The sequence below is a fragment of the Bos taurus genome, chromosome X (genome assembly GCF_002263795.3).
Source record: "Bos taurus isolate L1 Dominette 01449 registration number 42190680 breed Hereford chromosome X, ARS-UCD2.0, whole genome shotgun sequence".
NCBI classification, from domain to species: Eukaryota; Metazoa; Chordata; class Mammalia; order Artiodactyla; family Bovidae; genus Bos; species Bos taurus.
The window spans coordinates 126,595,528-126,607,578 of record NC_037357.1 but is presented as its reverse complement, the minus strand read 5'-3'; the positions used below and the strand labels follow the sequence as shown (position 1 = coordinate 126,607,578).

Sequence of the window (12,051 nt, the reverse complement as noted above, 5' to 3'; positions counted from 1 at the left end):
AATCACCAAAATAGGCTCTGAAACCCAATTCAGAGGTTGTGGTTCAGAATGAAACCCTTATTCCTATACAGTTTACTACCTATATTAACATGCCTTTACTATTTGGATGTCTTTATCAGGATGACTTAACTCTCCCAGGAACTCTTGCCTAGAAAGATAAAAATGTAAATACCTTTATTGTTCTGTTCAGTCAGACTAACCAACATGTCGATAGATAGCATCAAACAGCTCTTTGTTTTCTAAGACTTGATGGAAACACTTCATTGTGTCCTTCTAGCTTAAACTAGGAGAAGGCAATGGCACCCCACTCCAGTACTCTTGCCTGGAAAATCCCATGGGCTGAGGAGCCTGGTGAGCTGCAGTCCATGGGGTCTCAAAGAGTCGGACACGACTGAGCGACTTCACTTTCACTTTTCACTTTCATCCATTGGAGAAGGCAATGGCAACCCACTCCAGTGTTCTTGCCTGGAGAATCCCAGGGACGGGGGAGCCTGGTGGGCTGCTGTCTGTGGGGTCGCACAGAGTCGGACACGACTGAAGTGACTTAGCAGCAGCAGCCTAAACTACACTTATCATATCACACCAAGTTCTGATCCTTAATCCTCATCAAGCCCCCGGAACAAAAGACCAGCCTTAAACCAGAACTGTCAAAACATCTCATAAATATTCCCCAATTTCTCTATGCCCTGTCGACTTAAAAAAATAAAAGAGAGTTGTGAGTTAAGTTTTATTTGAGGCAGCACAGGAGACAGCACCTCAAATTGTTGTTCAGTTGCTCTGTTGTGTCCCAACTCTTTGCAACCCAATAGATTACAGCACATCAGGCTTTCCTGTCCTTTACTGTCTCCTGGAGTTTGCTCAAACCCATGTCCACTCAACTAAAAATATAGTCACAACCTGAAAATAGAGTTATTTTATTTGGTGGGAATGTTTAGGATTCTCAGCCCAGGAGACAGCATCTCAGTAGCTCTGAGAAAACTGCTTTAAGGAGGCAGGAGAGGAAGTTAGGCTATATACAAGTTAGCAACAAAGGGAGCAAACAGTCTGAACATCAAAGATCAGGTATCAAGTTAAGAAATTTAGCATTCTGTGTATGGGAAGATCAAGCCTCTGGGCTCGATGAGTTCATTCCTTTCATAGGCACCTCAGCTATCGGGGCCAATCCTGTCTCTGTTCACCTTGCTTCTTGCACTCCCCCAGCTCCTCAGCAAGCACGGTGGGGAATGGCAGCAGCCACTGGATCGCTGTTTAGGGAGCCCTCATTCACATTGGGAGGCCAGAAATTGCTGATGGCTGTGACATTTCTTGTTTGTTAATATGGCAGGAGATATTTTCATTCCACACAATGATGCCATCCAACCATCTCATCCTCTGTTGTCCCCTTCTCCTCATGCCCTCAATCTTTCCTGTCATGGTCTGTGTGCAGGTTGGAAAAGAATTTCCAGACATGAGGCAGCATGAGAGGAGAATAGTTTATTACAGTGGGAGATGCCATTAGAACAGTGGGCTGGCTCAAGAGACAACTGATGTTGAATGGGAATCCTTGCTCCATTTTTATATCCAGGGTACATGGAGCAGGATAGTGGTCTTGTGGGTCATTTGCTGATTGGATGAGGCACGTATACTGGGTGTGGGAAGAGAAAGGCAAATACCTTCTTCCTATGGGGTAAGAGGGGAGACAGGTTATACTGCTCAGGAGGACTTGAAATTCGTTAATAGCTACAACATGGAGGGGGAGTGGGAAGGACAATAAGGGTCTGTTTTTTTCCATTCCTGCATTCCAAGGCCCTCCTTGTTTTTTTTTTTTTTTTCCCTGTTCTTTCATCCTTGGGACACCACATTCCTCCCTCTATTTTTAGGGCTGTTGGGAACATCCCCTGGAGAAGGGAAAGGATACCCACTCCAGTATTCTGGCCTGGAGAATTCCATGGACTGTATAGTCCATGGGGTTGCAAAGAGTTAGACACGACTGAGCGACTTTCACTTTTCTTTGGACCCTTTTGATACCCTGCTCATGTCTGACTATCTACCTATTTCCCTTCTCAGGTACTTGGGAACCCAGTCTCAAGGGAAAAGGGGCAATGACCAATCTGGCTTCTTCAGGCTGTACAGGGGCATCGTTGGGCTCGGGGAAACCTTTGTTCCTTTGTCTGCTCTCTGTCAGAGTGCATTTACAGAGGGAGAAAAGAGTCCATGGAATGATAAGGCAGCTTGTTTCAGCATTTTCTGGATGTTGGCCAGAGGATATTCTTGTCATACTACCACTTGGAGATTTGTTGTATTCTAGAAAAAGCAAACTTAACAAGAAACTTAAAGGAATATGGCCCAAAGATTAATAGTAGAAAAGCTGCTGAGGGGCTAGCCAGGAGAATTAGGACCAAACATTGGTTCATGATGTTAGTGTTTCTCTAAGGATGAGAAGATGCAAGAATTTGGACTTATAAAAATCTTTACCTAAAAACATCTGACTATCTGAATGCCTGTTCTTCTGGGTTTTCCCCAGAGCACAGAGTGCCTTATTTCTGATCTCCACCCTTGCACTCCTTTCAGGGGATGTTGAAGATCAGCAGATTGCAATGGTCATTATTTAGTCTTTGTAGAGGCAGCTGACAAATGCCAATTTCCAGTCAGCAGGGCCCCTTCATAGCCACATATTTGACCATACTTTGGGGGCATTTCATGGCCATTGTGACCTGTGGTGCTGGGAAGGCTTATTCCCAGGTCTAGCGAAGATTCCACTGATAGGCCACTCAGTGTGCTGTTACTAGACCAGGCCTTGCGAATAGCAAAAGTCTCTGGACCATACCTATCTTACTAGCCTCTTGCTCCAGGAAAATATTCCCTCTTGTTGCTTCTTCCCATATCTAGAGTTACATTATTACAATCATTGATGTCATATGGAATTGCATATCAGCATTTTATCACAGGCTCAGCTACACATTTGGTAACATAAGAAATAATCTTCTGAAACAAGTGACATAGAAAATAATATAGCTAGCAACTATTAGTAAGATCATAAGTAAGAATTTAGTCAATAAGTATCATTAGGTATAGCCCTCTATACCCCAGATCATCTGACTTAGTTAACCAATTATCATTTCAGTTTAGTTCAGTTGTTCGGTCGAGTCTGATACTTTGCAACCCCATGGACTGCAGCAGGCCAGGCCTCCCTGTCCATCACCAGCTCCTGGAGTCTATACAAACACATGTCTATTGAGTTGGTGATGCCATCCAATCATCTCATCCTCTGTCATCCCCATCTCCTCCCGCCTTCGATCTGTCCCAGCAACAGGGTCTTTTCAAATGAGTCAGTTCTTTTTCAGGTGGTCAAAGTATTGGAGCCTCAGCTTCAGCATCAGTCCTTCCAATGAATATTCAGGACTGATTTCCTTTAGGATGGACTGGTTGGATCTCCTTGCTGTCCAAGGGATTCTCAAGAGTCTTCTCCAACAACAGTTCAAAAGCATCAATTCTTCGGCACTCAGCTTTCATTATAGTCCAACTCTCACATCCATACACGACTATTGGAAAAACTGTAGCTTTGACTAGACGGACCTTTGTTGGCAAAGTAATATTTCTGCCTTTTAATATGTTGTCTAGGTTGGTCATAGATTTTCTTCCAAGGAGCAAGTGTCTTTTAATTTCATGGCTGAAGTCACTGTCCTCAGTGATTTTGGAGCCTGAGAAAGTAAAGTCTGTCACTGTTTCCCCATCTATTTGCCATGAAGTGATGGGACCAAATGCCATGATCTTCGTTTTCTGAATTTTGAGTTTTAAGCCAACTTTTAAAGCTAGTTTTAGAAAAGGCAGAGAAACCAGAGATCAAATTGCCAACATCCATTGGATCATGGAAAAAGCAAGAGAGTTCCAGAAAAACATCTATTTCTGCTTTATTGACTATGCCAAAGCCTTTGACTGTGTGGATCACAATAAACTGTGGAAAATTCTGAAAGAGATGGGAATACCAGACCACCTGACCTGCCTCTTGAGAAACCTATATGCAGGTCAGGAAGCAACAGTTAGAACTGGACATGGAACAACAGACTGGTTCCAAATAGGAAAAGGAGTACGTCAAGGCTGTATATTGTCACCCTGTTTATTTAACTTATATGCAGAGTACATCATGAGAAATGCTGGGCTGGAGAAAGCACAAGCTGGAATCAAGATTGCCAGGAGAAATATCAATAACCTCAGATATGCAGATGACACCACCCTCAAGCAGAAAGTGAAGAAGAACTAAAGAGCCTCTTGATGAAAGTGAAAGAGGAGAGTGAAAAATTTGGCTTAAAGTGCAACATTCAGAAAACAAAGATCATGGCATCCAGTCTATAAAAATTATAGTCTATAGTCCTCTGGGAGATATAGTCAACGAGAATTAGGTGTTTAGGTTTGTAGTTTGGGATGTGCTCCCGCAAAGAAGCCAGACTTCCTCAGCTAGAATCACTTGGGTTGTATTAGATGAAACCACTGACACCATTATCAAGAGACTTCCACTTGTGGGTCTGCAATTGCTGATTACTCAGAGGTGGTATCTGGCAACTTTTGTGGCAATCCTGTGAAAAAATTTTAAGAATATAGAGTTTGCTGTAGGGAAACAAATGTTAAATGTTTTTAAGTAGTTAAAAATCCTAGATATAAGCAGGTCAGAATATGACAGTAGTTGGCTCGTAGTATATGCACTAAAATTCGTATTGACGAATGTTGAATAAACATAAAAAAGGAAAGGTTTCAGAGAAAGTTTAAAACCTGGGGCTTCCACGGTGGCTCAGTGGTAAAGAATCCACCTGCCAATGCAGGAGACAGGTTTGATCCCTGATCCGAGAAGACCCCACATGCTGCGGACCAACTAAGCCCCTGAGCCACAACTACTGAGCCCATGCCCTAGAGCCCATGCTGTGCAACAAGAGGAGCACCACAATGAGGAGTCTGCAACCAGAGAGCTGCACTTCAAGAAAGCCTGCGCAGGGCGCTCTCCGACATAAATCACAGCAAGGTCTTCTATGATCCACCTCCCAGAGTAACGGAAGTAAAAACAAGGTGAACAGATGGGAACTGGCTGAACTTGAAAGCGCTTTGCACAACGAAGGAAACTAAGCAAGTGAGAGAACAGCCCTCAGAATGGGAGGAAACAGTAGCAAACAAAACAACTGACAATCTCCAAAATATACAAGCAGTTCATGCAGCTCAATACCAGAAAAATGAACAACCCAATCAAACAGTGGGAAGAAGACCCAAACAGACATTTCTCCAAGGGAAGACCTACAGATGGCTAATAAACACATGAAGAGATGCTCAACATTGCTCATTATTAGAGAAATGCAACTCAAAGCCAACATGAGGTATCATCTCACATCAGTCAGAATGGCCATCATCAAAAAGTCTACTAACAATGTATGCTGGATAGGGTGTGAAGAAGGGGGAACCCTCTTGCACTGTTGGAGGGAATGCAAACTGATACAACCACTATGGAGAACAGTATGGAGATTCCTTAGAAAACTAGGAATAAAACTACCATACAACCCAGGACCAGATGCCATGATCTTAGTTGTCTGAGTGTTGAGCTTTAAGCCAACTTTTTCACTCTCCTCTTCACTTTCATCAAGAGGCTTTTTAGTTCCTCTTCACTTTCTGCCATAAGGGTGGTGTCGTTTGCATATCTGAGGTTATTGATATTTCTCCCGGCAATCTTGATTCCAGCTTGTGCTTCTGGTCCCATCACTTCATGGCAAATAGATGGGGAAACAGTGGAAATAGTGTCAGACTTTATTTTTTGGGGCTCCAAAATCACTGCAGATGGTGACTGCAGCCATGAAATTAAAAGACGCTTACTCCTTGGAAGGAAAGTTATGACCAACTTGGATAGCATATTAAAAAGCAGAGACATTACTTTGCCAACAAAGGTCCATCTAGTCAAGGCTATGGTTTTCCCAGTAGTCATGTACGGATGTGAGAGTTGGATGGTGAAGAAAGCTGAGCACTGAAGAATTGATGCTTTTGAACTGTGGTGTTGGAGAAGACTCTTGAGAGTCCCTTGGACTGCAAGGAGATCGAACCAGTCCATCCTAAAGGAGATCAGTCCTGCGTGTTCATTGGAATGACTGATGCTGAAGCTGAAACTTTAATACTTTGGCCACCTCATGCAAAGAGTTGACTCATTGGAAAAGACCCTAATGCTGGGAAGGATTGGGGGCAGGAGGAGAAGGGGACAACAGAGGATGAGATGGTTGGAGGGCATCACCAACTTGATGGACATGGGTTTGGGTAGACTCTGGGAGTTGGTGATGGACAGGGAGGCCTGGTGTGCTGCAATTCATGGGGTTGCAAAGAGTCAGACACGACTGAGCGACTGAACTGAACTGAACAACCCAGGAATCCCACTACTGGGCATATACCCTGAAGAAAACAGAATTGAAAAAGACACATGTACCCCAATGTTCACTGCAGCACTGTTTACAATAGCTAGGACATGGAAGCAACCTACATGTCCATGGGCAGAGGAATGGATAAGGAAGCTGTGGTACATATACACAATGGAATATTACTCATTTATATAAAGGAGCATTTGAGTCAGTTCTAATGAGATGGATGAACTCAGAGCCTATTATACAGAGTGAAGTAGGAAAGAAAGACAAACGCTATATATTAACGTATATATATGGACTCCATGGGAAATAGATGGGGAAACAGAGGAAACAGTGTCAGACTTTATTTTTTGGGGCTCCAAAATCACTGCAGATGGTGATTGCAGCCATGAAATTAAAAGACGCTTACTCCTTCGAAGAAAAGTTATGACCAACCTAGATAGCATATTCAAAAGGAGAGACATTACTTTGCCAACAAAGGTCCGTCTAGTCAAGGCTATGGTTTTTCCAGTGGTCATGTATGGATGTGAGAGTTGGACTGTGAAGAAAGCTGAGCACTGAAGAATTGATGCTTTTGAACTGTGGTGTTGGAGAAGACTCTTGAGAGTCCCTTGGACAGCAAGGAGATCCAACCAGTCCATCCTAAAGATCAGTCCTGGGTGTTCACTGGAAGGACTGATGCTAAAGCTGAAACTCCAATACTTTGGCCACCTCATGCGAAGAGTTGACTCATTGGAAAAGACTCTGATGCTGGGGGGGATTGGGGGCAGGAGGAGAAGGGGACGACAGAGGATGAGATGGCTGGATGGCATCACCGACTTGATGGACGTGAGTTTGAGTGAACTCCGGGAGTTGGTGATGGACAGGGAGGCCTGGAGTGCTGCAGTTCATGGGGTTGCAAAGAGTCAGACATGACTGAGCAACTGAACTGAATTGAACTGATGGACTCTAGAAAGATGGTACCTACAATCTGATGTGCAGGGCAGCAAAGGAGCATGCAGGCTAAGTAGCTTCAGTTGTATCCGTCTCTGTGTGACCCTAGGGACAGTAGCCTGCCAGGCTCCTCTGTCCATGGGATTCTCCAGGCAAGAATACTGGAGTGCATTGCCATCCCCTCCTCCAGGGGAGCTTCCTGACCCAGGGATCATACTTGTATCTCCTATGTCTCCTGCCTTGGCAGGCAGATTCTTTACCACTAACACCACCTGGATCCTACATACAGGGCAGCAAACGAGACACAGAAGTAAAGAACAGACTTTTGGACTCAGTGGGAGAAGGAGAGGGTGGAATGATTTGAAAGAACAGCATTGAGACAGATACATTGCCATATGTAAAATAGATAGCCAGTGGGAGTTTGATGTATGAAGAAGGGCATCCAAAGCAGGTGCTCTGGGACAACCTAGGGGGATGGGGGGGAGGGAGGGGTGTTCAGGATTGGGGGGACACATGTATACCTATGGCTCATTCATGTTGATGTATGGCAGAAACCACCACAATATTGTAGAGTAATTATCCTCCAATTAAAACAAATTTTTAAAAACCTGTGCAGCAACAAAGATCCAGTGCAGTCATAAAAAAATAAATAATATCTTAAAAAATTAAAAACCTAAAATGAAAATAGAAATGTTACAGTTGTTGCTATTAGTTTTACATGACAGTCTTAATGCTTAATTGTACGTTACCCTGTTAAAATAAAAGGATAAAATAAGATTTTATATACAGCGTATAAGTACACTAACTGATTGCACCACTGGAGCTCCTATACACAGCATAAAAATACAGTTAGGTTACAGTTTTATGGATCCATCTGTGGGTGAAATGTTCTGCTTTTGTAAATTACACAGGTAACTGAAGTGTTATTCTTTTTTTTTTTTTTTTTCTTTTTTTGGCTGCACTGTGGGGCTTTCAGGATCTCACTTCCCTGACCAGCGATTGAACTTGGGGCCACAGCAGTGAAAGCCCAGAATCGTAACCAGTAGGTCATCACGGAATTCCCTGAAATATTATTCTTTTAAAGGGCAAAATAATTTTAACCTGTTTGATGGGGAGATTTTCAGTATTTATTACGTGCTTGGGGATCAGCCAACAAGTTATACTGTGCATCAAAATACATGAGCTTCACGAAAAGGAGCTTCATAAGAGGAAACAGAATTAAGGGGTTAGATATGCAGGGTCTCAGGCCGCTCCCCCACCCCAGACCTGCTGGCTCAGCGTCTTGCATGGTACCAAGACCCCTGGGGATTAGAATGGACCTCACGAGCTGAGAGAAGGAACTGGCAACCCACTCCAGTGTTCTTGCCTGGGAAATTCCATGGACAGAGGAGCCTGGTGGGCTATAGTCCGTGGGGTGGCAGAGTAGGATATGACTGAGCGAGCACGCAGGAGTTGACGGCGCTGCACCAATGCACTGATGCGCTCAGGGCTATAGAACTTTCTGGTGCTTTTTACTCTTCCTGTAGCATCCTCAGCTGACACTGACTTTCTAGTTGCAAGTGCCTCCAGTTGTCACCGTTGCCCACTCCCATTGCCACAGGCCCAAATTAAGAGGATCCAACTTCCCAGGGGGACAATGAATAATCCTGCTGAATCAGATATTTCTCACAGCACATTTCAGAGTGTGCACTCTACCAAGCACAGAAGCAAGGCTTTCTGAGAACCACATTTCATGTTCATGAGCTTTCTCTGAGGTTCTTGGGTGGCATCTAAGGGCTGATGTGCCCACCCTGAAGGCTGGATGATGTGTTTATGCAAATAAACCTAAATAACAAAAATCATTTAAAAGGTAAATAGAGCATCAAACCATACTGTCTTTAAAGCCTATTTTAGGTGCACGGAGTCAATATCACACAAGAATTAACAATATCCGTGTATTTTGCGATTACAGCAGTTGATGGCAAGTAAGTCAAGTCCTCAGGGACGGGGGAGCCTGGTGGACTGCCGTCTGTGGGGTCGCACAGAGTTGGACACGACTGAAGTGACTTAGCAGCAGCAGCAAGTCAAGTCCTCAGATGACCTTGCCAATCTCAGGAGGTTGTATGCTGCTACCATGCACTCGTCACAGTGGCAGAATCTCCTATACGCAGAAGTGCTAACTTACACAAAGTGACAAGTCTCAATGTGTCATATCTGAAAATTAAAAAAGCTTATCTTTTAGGAGATAAAGCAGGTATTTGTCCTCATGGTGCTTTCAGATGCCCCGTTATAACCAAGATGGTTTTGCACAATCAAAATAATGTTACAGTGCTAGAAGCTTCAATAGCACATATACTAAAACCTGAATGATACAGAGATTAGCATGGCCCCTCGCAAGGATGACACACAAATTCGGAGAAGTGTTCCATATTTCTTATAGTTTTGAGCATTAAAAAAAAAATAATATTACGAACAGGATTCACAGAATATTTTTAAAGTTTACCGAAAGAAAATTTAAGATTACATGCAACTTACAATTTTTTACTTGCCTTCTTGACTGCTTTAGGTATGTGCTAAAGCACTGCATGTGCTTCTATAGTTATTTGCTAGGTTGCTCTTTCTGGTAGATTTTCCTACCATTTCAAAGTAAAGATACACATCTTTCAACCCTGAACTCAGGTGGATTCAATTTTAATGATTTATTTTTGAGTTTTAAAAAATATGTGGTAGAAATTTTGATATAGTTAATGTAATTAATTATTTTCATTGGAAGAAGACAGACTATTTTAATGAATGATTAGTTCATGAAAGTATCCAACTATGTTGATAAGAAGAAAATAAAACTACAAAATGCATGTTAAAGTGCCCCCAAAGATGCTTGGAAGACTAGTAAGTCATGGCAGATGACATGTATATTCATGAAGCTTTAATTTCATGCAGTTATGCATTTCTCACAAATCACTTTTGTGATGTGTGAAGATTATGTGATCTTCACACTGAGGGATTTGTTTAGATAAAGCCATTTATGATTTCAGTTGTTAAACTACAATATTTTATAGCATTTATTCAGTGTATCCTGATTTCTTTAAGGTTTAAATGTTACCATTTTTCCTGAAAACTAAAAATTCTCTTCTGGTATAGAGGACCCTGTCAGCTCCTGTTAGAATTGCAACTGCCCTGAGATAGCCTTGAGTTTTAAGAACACATTTTACTTTCACTGTAGACTTCTCAAATTCAGTAACCTGTCCTTCATTATAAAAGATCACTGCAACCCAGTCACTATTTTTTTGTGTGGGGGGTCACTTCACTCAGCTTGTAGGATCTTAGTCCCCCAGCAGGGACTGAACCTGTTCTCTTGGCAATGAAAGCATGGAACCCTAACCACCAGAGAATTCCCTCCACATGGTCCTTTAAATCTGTTGTAGGATTTCCCCCTCCTCCAGTTGTGATGATATATATTGACCCATCTTGTTCTTTTCTGATAACCATGATGAGCAATGACGATACATTTTGCAGGCTAAAGCTAAAACTCAGCAAGAATAACCAGCCCTTCTAAGAATTAAGCCTGTTCTCAACAACGCCTTGAGAGCGGCTGGGGGTGGGTGGGGGGTGCTAATATAGTGCATCCGTGTGTGCTCAGTCGTGTCCCACTCCTTGCGACCCCATATAGACATTGGATCAATTCATAATAATGGAGGGTTTTGGTGACTATGCCTCAAGTATCCACATTATAATCACAATAATAGTCATTAAGACCATACTATTTTCCGCCATTACTGCACTCCAGCAATGCAAAAATCCAGATACAGCAAAATGGCCACATCACTGGACAGTTTTCACTCTGTCATGGCGACTTCCTGCAGAGTATAAATGTGATGTGAGGACTGAGCTGAATCCTATGCCTCTGCCAAATGAGTGTGGCATGAAAATACTATGTTAATGCCACTGTGTGCTTCATTACTCAGATTAACAGAAGACATGCTTATGAAATTAAAGCATGAAAATAGACACTATTCAGAATCTAGACAACACACAAAAGTAACTGCATAACAAGGACACGGGACGGATTCCAGTCCAAATATTACCATGCTGTTATAAACCGGCTAAACCAGTGAGCTACTTAGCCAAGAACAGTGACTCTGCACTCCAGAACCACTTAAGAGCTTTAAAAATGCTGATGCCCAATCCCCACACACAGAGAGAAAAATTTAATTGGCCCAGGGTGGAGTCCTGGGCATAGGATTTTTAGAAACTGTCCGACTCCTTTGGTGGACCGCCACGAATGTAATCAAGAATGAACAAAGAGGCCCCAGGGAAGGTCAGACTTCTTTGGGCAAGATATTCCAGTAGGGGGCGCTCAGCTGATTCCATGTTTCTTAAGGTCCATCCGTGTCCCAAGTGTTACCGATTTTCAGAGAGGCCTTTCTAGCATCGATACTACTCTACTTGTTTTCAAAGTTTTAAAAATTTTTCTAAAAGTAACGGGAATTCCCTGATGGTGCAGTAGTTGGGACTCCACTGCAGGGGCAGAGGCTCAATCCCTGAATGGGGAACTAAGGTCTCCCAAACCCTGTAGTGCGGCCGAATAATAATAATAATGATAATAAAATCTACAGTATCTTCAGATTTCAGGTTGAATATGGCAGATTAAATATATCCATTTATCTCTACTCTGTCCACAAAACCCCACTAAATGACAGTAAAGGAATCAAAAGAAAAGATACGTTCTTATTGACAAAACAGGAGAACAGGTAACAGCAGCCAAGTGGGGACAAGG

The 12,051-nt window shown here is 42.8% G+C and overlaps 1 non-coding gene across 1 annotated transcript; it reads left to right on the top strand.

The window, feature by feature from the left end:
- The first annotated feature begins 9,602 nt into the window (after positions 1–9,602).
- On the top strand, positions 9,603–9,709 carry LOC112445225 (U6 spliceosomal RNA). Its single transcript, XR_003033594.1, has one exon. It is a non-coding gene; the product is annotated as a U6 spliceosomal RNA (small nuclear RNA).
- The last annotated feature ends 2,342 nt before the right edge of the window (positions 9,710–12,051 follow it).